Source organism: Prenolepis imparis, unplaced genomic scaffold (assembly GCF_030444845.1).
Source record: "Prenolepis imparis isolate NDT839.2.m4 unplaced genomic scaffold, iyPreImpa1.0 SCAF_4, whole genome shotgun sequence".
Classification (NCBI taxonomy): Eukaryota; Metazoa; Arthropoda; class Insecta; order Hymenoptera; family Formicidae; genus Prenolepis; species Prenolepis imparis.
The window spans coordinates 20,646,443-20,660,327 of record NW_028141162.1 but is presented as its reverse complement, the minus strand read 5'-3'; positions in this window follow the sequence as shown (position 1 = coordinate 20,660,327).

Below are 13,885 nucleotides of genomic sequence, written 5' to 3'. Positions count from 1 at the left end.
TGCTTTCCATATCCCTCCTCAATTCTCTCTTCTCTCTTCCCCATTCCTCCATCTGCTCCTTGCACTCTCTCCTTAATTCTTCCATCTCCGCTTTTATTCTATCTCCCTGCCCCTTTATCTCTTCCCTTATTTCCTCCATCCCCTCCATTATTTCCTCCCTCATTTCTTTTATCATCCTCCCTATCTCCCCCCTCCCCTTTTTCCGGCGATCTGGCCACCCTGTTGCTCCTCTTGAACGCCTCCTTCTCCTCTTCTACGCTTTTTTCCATTATCTCCCTTTTTCTTTTCCAAATCTCCTCTATATTCCCTAAACTTCCGCTCCTTTCTTTTTCTTTTCTCCCTCTCATCCCTCCACCTTCACCTTCCTTGTTTCCCTCTTTCTTTCCGCTATTCATTTCCCTCTAATTCTACTCTCTAATCCTTGTATCTTCTCCCCTATGCTATCCTTTTCTCCTATCCTGTTTCCTACCTATCTCCTTACTTACTCTCTGCTCTCCCCTAATTCCACTCTAGTAACTCTAGTAACTTTCTACCACTGCCGCGTGCCCTTCTCTATATACTTCCTACTCCCTGCCTAACTGTCACTATTCTCTCCCGACTTTAGCCTCCTCACCCTGCTTTCTCTCTGTCTATTCTCGCACCCTCCACTCTCTCCTCACTCTCCAGCACCTCCACTCTTACCTCACACCACTCTCGCTCCTCCCTTCCCTTTTTAACCTCTTCAAAAACTCCTCTCAACACACACACCTATTCCCCACGTGTCTCACTCCAACGCACCGGAAACGGAAGTCCGATCTTCCACGTAAAGTAGGTTGACGTGTTTCTCTCTCTTTTGCTCGCGAGACAATGTTCTTTTCTTCGATGCTGTACACATTTATCGAAATGTTATTATGAACTTCAAACTTTTTAATTTGATTCACAGTCACTGAAAACTCAATATCTTGGAGATTCAGCACTGTTGTGTAATGCGGATATAATGATTCCCGTTCCACATTTCTTTCGGCGGGGTACAGAGCAGCGACCACCGCCCACGCAAAACATGCATTGTCTTTTGATTGCACATTAACCACTGCTCTTTTGTTCATTATTTCTCGCGGTAATTTAATGTGACATCCCGCACGCATTGGATTATATTTGTTTATATTTACAATTAAATTGATTATTCGCGACAATGCCCAACCACTATCGCGTTCCTGAAATTCTTCTAGCGATGCTAGCGTGGGCTCGATAATGCGACGCTCGTACCATTCACGCAAATCGGAGGTGTGAAAGATTTCAAAGTTTTTCGTATTGATAGTTTCATTAGCACGCTTATCGCCCGACACGAACTCGCTATTAAACATAGTGTTCACTTTCACACTAGGGTATTTTTGCAATACTTTTTGCACGTGTCCGATCACAATGTCTTTGACCTCCTCTAGAAATTGACGAGGTTCGATGTGGTTGCTGTTTATCACCGCACCAGTCAAGATGCGGCTCTCGAACGCCGTATCAATCTCTCGCCATATGAGTCCGATGTCTCGCGAACTGCTTCCGGCACCTGCGTGTACAAAACGTCTGCGTACCGAATTCTTCAACTCTTCGAGACGTGCGATTTGAGAGACAAGCGATTGTCGAACTCCGATCGGTAATCGTGGACGTTTTATTCGACTTTGTTTTTCCAGTGATTCGATGTATTCGTCACATTGCTGCTCCCACACAATATATTCTTCCACCGAATTCACCCTTGTGGCTTGCTCCAACAAACTTGCTTCCAATTGCGCCATATTTCTTTACTCGAGATGCACTTCTTGAACCTCTGACAAAGATACTGACAGAGTATGCCTCCTTACCAGCATTTTTATTTGATCACTGACACTTGAAAAACTCGAGTATTTTGCGATTTTGTCACGTGCGGCTCATCGGCCTTGAAATTGATACATTTTGCGTCTAATATTTCATTAAGGATGGTGTCATAGCGACCATGCAGCTATTTGAAAATTGCAATTTTGCACATTTTGCTAATAAACTAATTGTGAACACCTGGGGGATGACAGCAGCCGGTGCATTGGCGCTCGTGATACATTTAGCACATTTCGCAAGATTCATCTCAAGGTGATAGCAGCCGTGCATCGGCGCTTGAAAATTTTGAACATGTTGCATTTTGCACATTTTGACCTTGACAATAATTCTAACATTTCATTTGAGGATGATGTCATAGCAGCCGCGCATCGGCGCTTGAAAATTTTGAACATGTTGCATTTTGCACATTTTGACCTTGACAATAATTCTAACATTTCATTTGAGGATGATGTCATAGCAGCCGCGCATCGGCGCTTGAAAATTTTGAATATGCTGCATTTTGAACACCTGGGACTGATGTCATAGCAGCAGCTGTGCATCGGTGCTTTGATTGGTTGAAAATAATATTGGATCAGCAATAATCCCCACCCCATCACAGTGGATATTATGGATAAAATTTAAAAATAATTTAGTATCACATTGATCACTCGATTGAAAAGGTTCTTTTAAAATGTACTCCGCCAGCATGAATTATTACGTTCCAGTACAAGAGAGCAATGTTTTGTGCAAGAAGAAATGTGACGAGTAAGTTTCAATATTATCTGTTAAATGAATTTTTAAATAATGATTTTTAAATAATTATTTTCAATAAAATTTTTGTAGCGCTTCATCTCATCGTGCGGCTCGTATACTTGGAAGAAGATACGTCTTAACCCCAACATCATACAAATATTTGGAAATAGGAATCAGCGTCGGAATAATATCCTATGTGGAATTGGCTCTCGATGATAATCGAGGCAATCAAATAATATTACCCATTGAAACATGGAAATCTCTAATGCGGAAACGAGCAGACATTGAGCAGCTAACTGAAACTCCGCTATGGATTAGTGATCTGACACTCGAAGCGGTTAACATGTATACTTCAAAAATTATAAAAATTACATTATCTGATAATTCTTTGTACATGAAACCATCAACGTTACTACATTTATTCGATTTCGACAAATGTATTGATCATATGTATTCCTGGCTGTGTGAGAATACTCATAATGTTAATGAAAAATTTAAGCAATTTGTAAATATTTTACAATGTGATAATATCCGCGATGTGAGCAATGCCGCAAAGGCGATACGTGATAGTAATATGTTTAATAGCGAATCACTTATAGATTGTGAATTGATAACTTGTGCTATAAATGAAATTATTTATAATGCTTGCAACAAATAAATTATTTTACTGTTAAACTGTGTTTAATTATTTCTTCCCTGTCTGATATACATAGTCGACAAAACTCTCTGGAGATGTAGAAAAATGATGAGTTAGATGATACTCCAGTTAGAACAGAGAGATGAAGAGATGAAGAGAGATGTAGAATTAAAATCAAGAGGGGAGCAACATTATAATATATGTGTCGTGTCATAGAGTAGCAGACTTATACTTGCATGCTCGTGCTGTGCGGTTGTATGAAACTGTATGATATACTCTAATTGAAGGGAAAACGTGTTGCAACTGTAGATGCTCCCTAAATCAGATTTTATCGTGCAGTGTGTGTCCTATTTGCACACATTAAACTGTTAAAAATTAAAACACTTAAAATGTGAATTCTGCAAGTGCTGTGAAGATGGTAACTTTGATGAAATATATTGCATCACTGGAAAAAGATCTGTTAGAAATTGCTGCTGTGATGGAAAGAGAAAATTTTGCAGTGCGTCCGACTGAAAGTGGTAAAGTGAGTTATCTGTTCTGGGAGTTAGATTGTGATGAATGTATCGACTTGTTAGAAGGACAATGCTCACAAGAACTATTGACATTTGTAGACCTGACAATAAACCCGAAAAACTTTTTAATTAAAAATTTGCAATCACGGACAGCTCGAATCGCGCGACTTGAAAGAGAAAGAAAATTTCTACGCAAATGTTACTTAAGCGTAGATACCAGTGTTCCTGCGCTTTCGACACACACTCCGGTGAATTCAATCGTCCAGATGATACATGGACGAGAAATAGGTTTGAGAAAACGTCATACAGCTACTCTACATATTCAAATATCTAATAATTTCCTAAAACCCACATAACCTAAGTTCCATCTCCGCGGAACCAGGATATCTCCTTGGAGATTTCCCCTGCGATATAAAAAAAATATTAAAAAAAAAAAAAAATTAAAAAAAAAGATATCGCAATTCCCTTGTGAGCATGGCGACTTCTTTGAGAAGGAATAAATGTAGTAAGTATCTCTTTAAATTTATAATAAATAAAAAATTTTAAAGATTATTAATATTTTTTTGTGTTATACAGGAGTCCCGCCCAGCCGTCGCCTCCGGTTGCTGCTTCAACCACCATCACCTCATTATCACCATCACCATCGCTCAACACCGCCCCACATCCCCCTATATATTTTATATTTTTATATTATTGTATTATTATATTTTACATTTTATATTAATTTATATTTTTATATTATTATTGTATTATTATATTTTAAATTTACACATACACACACATTTTGTAAATACACACACACACACATCACACGTGTATACACATACCTATTTTATAAATAAACATTATTTTAAATATTAAATAAATGTATTTTAGAATAAGTCCTCTCTCCTTTCCTTCTATTAAAATCTTATTATTAATTAAAAATTACTATAAATATTATTATAAAAAAAAGTCTCTCTCGCGTCCGCCTCTCGCGCTCTCCTTCGCTGCATCAGCTCTCGCGCTCTCCATCGCGTCATCTCGCTACCTCTCATCATCTCGCGCTATCTCTCTCGCTCTTGCATATACACCTCGCTTGCGTCATCTCTCTCGCGTGCGCCTCGCGCTCTCCTTCGCGAACGCCACGCGTCATCTCGCTACCTAGCCATCTAGCACTATCTCGCGACCGCTATCTCTCTCCTTCGCGTGCGTCATCTCTCTCGCGTTCGCCTCGCGCTCTCCTTCGCGTTCCTCTCTCCCCGCCGACCCCTCGCGCACCAAAATCGCGGACGCTCCCCCCTTCCCGCGGACCCTAAAATCGCGGACGCTCCCCCCTCCCCGCGGACCCCTTGCGGACCCGCACCAAATCGCGGACGCTCCCCCTCCCCGCGGACCCCTCGCGTACCCGGCTCCAAAATCGCGGACGCACCCCCTCCCCGCGGACCCTTCGCGGACCCGGCTCAAAAATCGCGGACGCCCCCCCCAACCCGCGGGCCCCTCGCGGTACATCGCGATACATCGCGGACGCCTCCCGCGTGACGTCATTCCCCCCTCCCCGCGTGACGTCATTCCCCCGCGCCCTGGGTTCCCCTCGCCCCTCCCTCCCCCTCATTGCCACTGAGTTAGAACCGGCCTAGTATTACTACTTATTTTATTTATCTATTCTTCATTAATATTACAATTTTATTACAAAGTTACAAGTTACAATAGTACATACCATTTATTTATTATGTATAACTTTGCTTGTATGGATAAAATTATTTTTATAATTAATACATGTACATATACAATTTTTTTTAACAATAACTTGTTAAAATCATTGGATTAAGTATAAATATATAGATGTTATAACTGACTACGACTACTTGCAGATGTAATACCATCATCTTTTGTAGGAACATTGTCTTCTGCTTCTATGACAAAAGGAATTTTATTTATATTTAGGATAGAATTATTATCACCAATATTTTGATTGATATCATCATCTAGAAATACATACTTTATGAAAATTTTATCTTTATTTTATAATATATTGTTCTATAAATGGAAAATATAAAAAATAAAATGTAGAATATCGCGTTATGTTCATGTAAGCTGTTATTTAATTCAGGAATGGAATCATTGTCGCTGATTTCGTTTTTACTGGAATTATTAGAATTATCTAAAAATATTTATTAATATCTAATATTATCTAAAAAATATTTCTTTAATATTATCTAATATAAAAAAATAATATAATATCTAAACAAAGAATAATTTTGTATATACACTTATCAAGGACAAGGTATGTAGTTTAACAATAAATTTTATGAAATACAATTTTTATACCATTTTCTTTTGAAATGTAACGTGAAATCTTTTTTTTTCTAAATTCACGACCTAATTAAGATTCCGATTTGGTATTACTTTTTTCTTCCATCAATCTTTTCTCCTTCTATAGAGCATGTTCGTATGAATCTAAGTCGTCTACAGACGATTCCGAGTCTCGACATCGAAACCCATGATCGACCGGTAGACGCCGTGCCGTCGTAGCGGTGAGATCCCGACGACGAGCGATGGCGCCGTACGGCAAACTGGGCTCGTGCGACGACCGGCCCGTGGACCGGTCGCCTAGTAGTGTCGCATTGTTTTGAGCCTTTCGACTCACGAGACTCCTAGAGATATCATTGTCACCTTCGACTAGAGAGGATACGGCCTTAGAGGCGTTCAGGCATAATCCCACGGATGGTAGCTTCGCATCACCGGCCGCTCGACCGAGTGCGTGAACCAAATGTCCGAACCTGCGGTTCCTCTCGTACTGAGCAGGATTACTATCGCAATGACTAGTCATCAGTAGGGTAAAACTAACCTGTCTCACGACGGTCTAAGTTCTGATTCCATGGGGGGTTGAGTTGGTAGTCGGCGAGAGTCAGCCGGGATCAGAGTGGCCAGGGAGGGGAGTGTGTCGACACACAGTGTCTGAGAGGTAGTTGTTGTCATCCTCCTGCGTGACGTGTCTCCCACTGTCATCCACGCGCCTGCGACGGCGGCGGCTTCCACTTCGTGCCAATGACGAGGTCCATTGCAGGGCCAAATGGAGGAGGGAATCCACACCTCCGAATATAGTATCGGAATAGGGGACATCTTACGAGCCAGGGACGCCAGAACAAAATACTGCGACAAATGCATCTACGCAGCTCAGCAGAGCCACGATAAGCGAAGTCACAATATTTAGCGGGACTGATGAACGTTGTCCCAGCCCACGTAACCTGCTCAACACTTGGTCCATGAAAGAAAAGGGGGTTACCATTGAGAATCATGGTCTTTAGTTCGCAGCTCCTGCTTATATTACTAAGAGGTGAACAAGCCTGCATAGAAGTCGTTAAAGACCAAACGAACGGAAAAGTTCTCCTCACATGAAAGAAAAGAACTTATCCTCATCTGTACGGGAAGGGGCAACAGATTTAGATTTAATCCCGGATCTTGGTTAGTCTCAACTACTGAAACATCAACGATAGCTGACTCATCAGAGGAGACATTAGTCACCTGCGAACTACAAAATCAGATGAAACCGAAGTTTCGAGCATCTCGCTCTCAAGAGTAAGATTCTCAGATGTAATTGTCAATGCAATATCATCACAAACAGTGAAGAAAATAGCACTGAAAGAGATAATCTTAGCTCGATGCAGAGAACAGGGCTCTAGAACAAGGTCATCCCATGGATCAAAATCCTGGATGCACTTCTGGACTAAGCAAGAGTCTTGGATGAAAACTTCACCAGCAACGACCATCATCTGATATGATTGTAGGACATTATAAAAATTCTCGGTACCCATGATGTAGTCGGTTGGTGAAATGGCATTGGCATACTGACCACTGAGGTCATTAAGAACCATATCACGATAAAATTCCGCACGTTCACGGTACTCTAACGCGAATTTCTCGATTCTATTACGCCGCTCCTTCGTTTTCACAAACCATTTCTTCTTCCGTAATGGCTCCATATTCATCTAATTTTATATAGATAGTATAGAAAGTAGGGAACATAGACAAAAGTCTACAAGCTAGAAATCTAACTAAATTCCCGCCGCACTTAGAACGAGGTGCATGCTACAAAAACAATCTGTACCATTTTAGATCAATAAATAAGTTGAATCATATTATTGATCGGTTTACCAAAAGTATGACACACGTAGAGATCTGTGATGCTCATAGGCGTATTCAGGCGATGCGTACGCATAGTTGCAGACTGGCACGTAGCGTCGCGCGCGCACTACCAATCACCATCTGCAATGAGTTTTTTGCTAGACAAAACAGGTCTCTTCGTTTCCACTTTGTGAGTGAAAGTAGCAGACTGGATAAGAAATTAAATTGGCTCATTGCCAAAAAAGAACGATTGATTAGAGCTAATATTCGTCCAGTCCAATATTTTTCTGTGGCACGTGATCAGCAGGGAGGAGTTAATCTTTGCGCGTCAGTGATCCCGTTTAACGGGCGTCGTGCGCGACCGTCCGGGGGTTCCGAATTTTCCTTCACACCTCTAAACGCTCCTTCTACTTCTTCCTCCTTTACTATTAACTTGAACCCCTTATCCTTTGACAACCACACAGTCTCCCCTTTGCACATCAGGGAGAAGTGGTTTAAAAACCTTTCCTCAACAGATATTCCATTAGAAATACAGGGAGTTTTGCAACTGGGCGACAACTTTTGTTTGCCAAGTAAGAATAAAGATCGAGTTCTTATGGAATTTATCAAAAGTATAGAATATAGTATCGACAGAGTGGAAGTTAGCGTTCGGCCTTTGGTTCGCCAGAGGTCGTCGGCAATTGTTAACAAGTTGGCCAGTTGCAACCCTGAAGAATCTTTGTTTGATAAGGAGCTCTCGGGCGCGTCCCTAGCAGCGAGAACGTTTATACGCGATAATCCTAATATCATTTTTACGCGAGCCGATAAGGGCAATATAACAGTCGCTTTAGAAAAGACATCTTATTTGGACAAGATGAAGGTCCTCCTTGGTGAAAAAATACTTACATTAGAGTAAAGAAGGATTCCACCAGAAGAATTATCAACAGTTTGCATGAATTGCTTACAAGGTGGAAAAACTTAGATTATATATCCGATACGACATACAGGTCGTTGAATTGTTCGGAGGGAGTACTGCCGAGAGCCTATGGGCTCCCTAAGATTCACAAGTCGGGCTGCCCCTGCGAATCATCGTCTCCTCACTGAACACGCCGCTGCACCGTCTTGCGACGTTTCTCCACAAAATCATATACAAGTCGGTCCCGGCGGCGGACAGTCATGTGGAGAATAGCTTTCGACTGGTCAACAAACTCGATGGAACTTACGTTGGTGACAATTGTGAACTTATTTCACTGGATGTGGTCTCTCTATTCACTAATGTCCCATTGGATTTGGCAGTCGACGGCATAGCCGCGAGGTGGAATTTCATAGAAAATAATTGTACGATACCGCGCGTGGAATTTTTGGGGGCAGTCCGGCTTGTTCTTCACTCAACTTTTTTCACCTTTGATGGCATAATCTATCAACAAACCTTCGGAGCGCCCATGGGTTCTCCGCTGTCTCCCATAGTAGCCGATTTAACCATGCGCGATTTGGAGAGCAGGGTGATAGGAGACCTTCCTTTTGAACTCCCGATCTACGTACGCTATGTTGATGATATCGCGTTGGCCGTCCCTCCCGGGACGAGCCAGGAGATACTAAGACAGTTTAACGCGTGTCATAATAGATTACAGTTTACTTTGGAAAAGGGGGGCAATAGACTCGATTTTTTGGATGTTACATTCATTCTAAACCGGGGACACGTTGAATTCGATTGGTATCATAAACCAACATTTTCGGGAAGATATCTGAATTATTACTCCTGTCACCCTCTCTGCCACAAGAGAGGCACAATATTTGGCCTAATAGATAGGGCTTTCTGGTAATCACATCCAAGATATCACCAAAAGAACCTCGAATTGGTCATTGGGGTGTTACGTGATAATGGGTATCCATTACAACTGATTTTTGAAACATTTCACGAAAGGCTTAGGACTTTGTTTGCGAGAAATAAAAATAATAATTCAGGTGACGCTAACAGAACACCTGATACTAATTCGGCTCGCGTTGCATATTTTAATGTCCCATACATACCCAAATGGTCCGAGCGGTTTAGCCATGTGGTCCGTGATCTAGATGTAAAAATGTCCTACACAGGTTTGAATAAGTTACGCTCGTTTATCCGCGTGCATAAAGACACACTGCAGAAAGACTGGCATAATAACGTTGTATACAAAATTTCATGTCAAAATTGTAATGCCTCTTATGTCGGTCAGACCAGCAGGCAGTTGAGAGCACGCATTAGGGAGCACAGAAATCACATAAAAAGAAACACCGCGCAAAAATCCGTGATCACGGATCACAGGCTGAATAACCACGAATTTGATTGGGATAACGTTGAGATCTTGGAACCGTTTCTAAGGAAGAGACTTGTTTCAGAGATGCTGTTTATCAGGCGCCAGATAAATGGCCTAAACCGACAAGAAGACACAGAGTGTCTAAGTCAAGCATATATATCTGTTGTGACAAATATGCCTCAAATTTCTTGAAAGACGGTCTTCGTTTAGTTGTTATCGAATTCCTTTAGAGAGCCATAAATCATTTATAACATTAATCTCCATACATCGTATGTTTGAGAGAGGGAGATAGAGAAAGGGGGGGGGAAGCGAGAGGAAGGGGGGACAGGGATAGAGGGAGAGAGACGGTGGGGTGGGGAAGAGGGGTGAGAAGGAGAGGGAGGGGGAGAGGGAGAGAGAGAAGGAGAAATAAATTCCACACATAGTTTGACATTGACTTCGATAACAGGCTATGAGCCGTGGTAAGGCGCCTTATAAATAGCATCAAAACGAATATCTTCTTCACTCGTGCGTCGGGCGCGTCCGCGTACGGTCGTGTGAACGTGCGATAAATGAGTGTGTGAGTAAGAGTGAGCCCCCTTTCGGGAATTCCTCACTATACTCGTCATTAGAGTCCACTTTTGAGTACCTCATGACATATTATGTCACTTTGACTATCTAATGGGATATCGATAGGGGGGACTCACGGCTTTTGCGCTACGTGCGGTAGTATGTAGATTCCCCATTATTGTTTATTGTATTAAATTTACTGAAGAAGGTCCAAAGAAAGGACCGAAACGTTTAGATTCAATAAATTTGTTATTCCAACAAGTTTGTTTTTAATATTTGCGTACCTACACCCTACGCGTGGCTCCATATAGCCTCCTTTTGAATTTGTAATTTATCAATGCAGGGAGCCTACATTGTTACTTATGAATTAACATTCTTACATTCGAATATAAGATGTTCATCACCAGCTTCATTGTTTGAAGTAGGTATGTTTAAAATATTTTCAGAATGAATATCAAAGAAGAATGCTGTATTTTATTAACATGTAGTTATTTTCTGGTCTTACGATATTTATTAAAAGCAATTCTACGAAAATGTCTGCTTGTCACCTTTGATAATTCTTTTTTTCCTTTTTGGAATCTATAAATAAAAAAAGAATACATATAAATAAATATTACAGAATAAAAAAATGTTTTATATATATGTATATACATAAATTATATTCTTATTTGATATTTCGTTAGCAGATTTACAACAGACAGATAATTTCGGAGAGTTTAATTTCCAATACTTTGCAAATGCAAATAAGATGAAAGACTTTACAAATGTCGTTTTACTTTTGCAGATAAACAGAAAAAATTATTATTGTGTATTGAAGCAGGTATCTAAACCTGAATTCATTGTAAAAAATATCGATACTATAATCTAAAAATAAATTACACTTTTAATTTGTAATTTTTGTTTACAATATAACGTGTGTTAGAAAATTAGTAACGTATGAGAAATTTACACAATTACAGTATTACAAATAATACTTCTAATAACAAGTTATTGTTAATATGTATGTATGTATGTATATATTTATTCTTCCCCTTGGGGATTGAAGGCGCTTTTTCGAGTAGCGTGCCCGAACCTCTCACACAAATTTATACTAGCCGGTCGCAACGCTTTTTACATTTACCTTAGTTCTATACTTAACTCTATAACTTAACTAACTTATCTTCCTAACTTATAAACTACCCTAACTAAACCGTCGAGAGAGAGAGAGAGAGAGCTCTGCCTCCTGACTACCGCCTCGCTTCGATTTCCAGTTCCAACATACATTCTCTTCATTCACCAATCATCCTTCCACCCTTCCATCCTCCTCCTCTACCCTTCTTCCTCCCCTTTCCGTCTTCCTTCCCTTTTCTCCTCAAGCTCCCTCATCCACCATTCCCCTTCCCCCTTGTTCTAAAAAATTTCTCTCATTTTCTCCCACCAGTTTCCTATCCCCTCCCCCCATACATTTCCCCAACACATGCTCCCACTTCTCTTCTCCTCCCCCACATATCCTACACACCTTCTTTTCCTCTTCTTCCCAGTATCTCGCTCCTCTCATCTCATTGTTCAGCCTAAACCTGGTCACCCTTCTCCATCTACTTTCCCCCCATCCTTTCCTTAAGTACCCTGGCACTCCCTCTTCCTTTATCTCCTTATACCATCTATTATAACTCGACTCCCTAATCTTTTCCCATCTCTCCTCCCTTTGCAATTCCCTATCTCTTTGTTCCTACCCTTCATACACCTCCTCTTCTCTCCCTCTCCTTTCCTCCATCTCCCTCACTCCTTTTCCCCTGCTTTCAAAAAACTCTTTCCTTTCCTCTTCCCACTTTGATAAATCCCTTCCTTCGCATATCCCTTTTTTCATTTCTTCGAAGCATTTTTCGCCAAAATTCCTCCCCTCCCCTCTTCCAGTTTCCTTTCGTACCCTACTGCTCTCTTTCCTGCTCCTATTCTAAACTTATCCTTCCCTATCTCCTCCCTCACCATGTATCCCGGCGTACACCAATCCACTCCTAACGTCCACCTTATCCATCTTTCTTGCATCGCCTCCACTTCCCTCCTTTCTTTCCAACCCCATATTTCTGCCCCGAACTCCATTACCGTCCCTACCAGCCTTTCACACAACCAAATTCTTCTTTCCCAATCTCCTGCAAACCTCCTTTTTCCTATTCCTCAAACCTGCCCTATCACCGCCCCTGCCTTCCTAACTCTTTCTCTTACGTGAGCCTCCTGTCCTCCGTTCCTCATTAACTTATATCCCAGGTACGTAAACTCCTTCACCTCCTCCATCTTTTTTCCCTTCCATCTCCATTTCACACTTTTCATCCTCCCCCCTCCCTTTCTAAACCCCATTACCTTCGTTTTTCCTACATTTATTTCCAGCTTCCTATCCAAATATCCCTCTAGCTTCCCTAACATATGACTCATTCCCTCCTCATTCTCCGCCAGTAGAACCATATCATCCGCGTACGCCAGACAATACACTTTTTCTTCTCTCAACCCCCCTTTCTTAACACTTCCTCCATGTCCGCCAATACCATATTAAAAAGATGAGGGCTCATAGGGCACCCCTGTCTCACCCCTCTAGCCGTCCAAAAGCGCTCTCCCATCATCCCCCCTACCCTCACTCTGCTCCTTGTTTCTTTATACACCTCCTCAATCCTATTTCTCACTCCTTCCCTAACCCCACTTTCTCTCGTAGCCTCCATTAGTACCTCCCTATCCACCGAGTCAAACGCCGCCTTTAAATCTATAAACGTAGCCACCACTAATCCCCCTTTCCTCCCTATTTGCTTATTCACCAGATAGTTCAAGACATATATGTTATCTACAACCCCCATCCCCTTTCTAAAGCCCGTCTGACTCGGTGGGATCATTCCCTTCTGCTCCACCTCTTCTTTTAGCCTTTCTGTTAAAATTCCTACATACACCTTATACAGTGTCGGCATCAACGTCACTCCCCTATACTTCTCTACCTTATCCCCCGTTCCCTTTTTCACCAATGGCACTATAATTCCCTCCTTTTATTGGTCCGGCCATCCTTCTCCCCTCCATATCCTATTGCAGAGTCTCCCCAACCATTCCTCCATCCTTTCCACACCAAACCTCCATACCTCATTCGGCACTCCATCTGCCCCTACTGCTTTTCCCTTTTTCAGCAGAACCACTGCCTTCTTTATCTCACTCCTCCCTATTTCCTCCTCTTTGTCCTCCTTTCTCCCTTCCTCCCTCCCTTTAATAACCTATCTTCC